Source organism: Anopheles coustani (genome assembly GCF_943734705.1).
Source record: "Anopheles coustani chromosome X unlocalized genomic scaffold, idAnoCousDA_361_x.2 X_unloc_38, whole genome shotgun sequence".
Lineage (NCBI taxonomy): Eukaryota > Metazoa > Arthropoda > Insecta > Diptera > Culicidae > Anopheles > Anopheles coustani.
The window spans coordinates 240,001-242,084 of record NW_026525146.1 but is presented as its reverse complement, the minus strand read 5'-3'; positions in this window follow the sequence as shown (position 1 = coordinate 242,084).

Here is a 2,084-nt window from a genome sequence, read left to right as displayed (position 1 = left end):
TGGAAGTGTATTTCTGACAGACCCAATCTCGGACTTAGCCGATTTTTCTCTTCATATCATATGGATCCATCAATACGCCATCTTGCTTGCTTGTGTGGTAACTTGGAAGTGTATGTCTGACAGACTCAATCTCGGACTTAGCCGATTTTTCTCTTCATATCATATGGATCAATCACTAGGCCATCTTGCTTGCTTGTGTGGTAACTTGAAAGTGTATGTCTGACAGACCCAATCTGGGACTTAGCCGATTTTTCTCTTCATATTATATGGATCCTGGACTTAGCCGATTTTTCTCTTCATATCATATGGATCCATCACTAGGCCATCTTGCTTGCTTGTGTGGTAACTTGATAGTGTATGTCTGACAGACCCAATCTGGGACTTAGCCGATTTTTCTCTTCATATTTTATGGTTCCATCACTAGGCCATCTTGCTTGCTTGTGTGGTAACTTGGAAGTGTATTTCTGACAGACCCAATCTGGGACTTAGCCAATTTTTCTCTTCATGTCATATGGATCCTTCACACGGCCTTCTTGCTTGCTTGTGTGGTAACTTGAAAGTGTATGTCTGACAGACCCAATCTGGGACTTAGCCGATTTTTCTCATCATATTATATGGATCCTGGACTTAGCCGATTTTTAGGTTATTATTTATGGATCCTGGACTTAGCCGATTTTTCTCTTCATATAATATGGATCCTGGACTTAGCCGATTATTAGGTTATTATATATGGATCCTGGACTTAGCCGATTTTTCTCTTCATATAATACGGATCCTGGACTTAGCCGATTATTAGGTTATTATATATGGATCCTGGACTTAGCCGATATTTCTCTTCATATGATATGGATCCTGGACTTAGCCGATTTTTCTCTTCATATAATATGGATCCGGGACTTAGCCGATTTTTCTCTTCAAATAATATGGATCCGGGACTTAGCCAATTTTTCTCTTCATGTGGTAACGTATGCCAATCGCTCACAAGTCATGGGATAAGGGTACTTGTGTTCTTCCATCTTCTAAGTCCCGCACGGGGACATCGTGATCGCCCCAAGTCCGGAATAGCGCCAAGTCAAGCCCCACGGTGGCCGTGCAGGACCTGTTAGCGGCGGCCCCACTGACAGCACTAATCCGGACTTAGAAATTATATCTTTCTAATCGAACACCACACACGCAACACCACCATACCACCATCTCCTTGCAAGTACCTAAGTACCCGCAACTCCATGGTGAAGGCAATGTCACTCCATCACCAACCTCTTTGCACTGCAAGCACTTGCGTACCCACAACACTCCGAAGAAGGCAACGGCGCGCAATGCTCGACTCCACACACCACACCACACCACACCACCGATGGCCAGCCAGCCAGCCAGCCCAACTAAGGGCTAACCCACCAACCAACCACCAATGGCCTAGGCCAGCCGGATCCCACCTTCAAGTCCAAGCACAGCCAAGTGCAAGTACCGCCAAGTGTTCACCAACCAACCATCACACCAGGTCAGCCGGCCGGTACCCACCTTCAAGTGCCATTACCCTCGGGTGCAAGCTCAATCAAGTGTTAACCAACCAACCCGGCCAAGGCAGCCAACAGGCCGGCACCCTACAGCACCGACCCGCCATCACCACCTCAACCGTTGACCATGCAAGTGGCCTCGGACAACAGGTGACACCCGAAGTACATCCGAAGAACGTATATCAAGTGTTTGCTCACCAAGTCCTCAACCAACCCCAAGTACCCGGAGGTACCCAGAGTGTTGGATCCGCCAACCCGTCCCGGCACTCCAAGTCCTTGCGAACCCAAAGTGTTTGCCCGGTAGGGCCATTGTATCACAACGCTTGCTACCATGCAAGTGGCCTCGAACAAGGTGACAGGGGTATCTTCACCAAGTTCTCAACCAACCCCAAGTACCCGGAGGTACCCAGAGTGTTGGGTCCGCCAACCACTACCAGCACTCTAAGTCCTCGCGAACCCAAAGTGTTTGCCCGGTAGGGCCATTAGACCACAACGCTTGCTAACCATGCAAGTGGTCTCGGACAACAGGCGATACCCGAAGTACATCCGGAGAGTGTATATCAAGTGTTT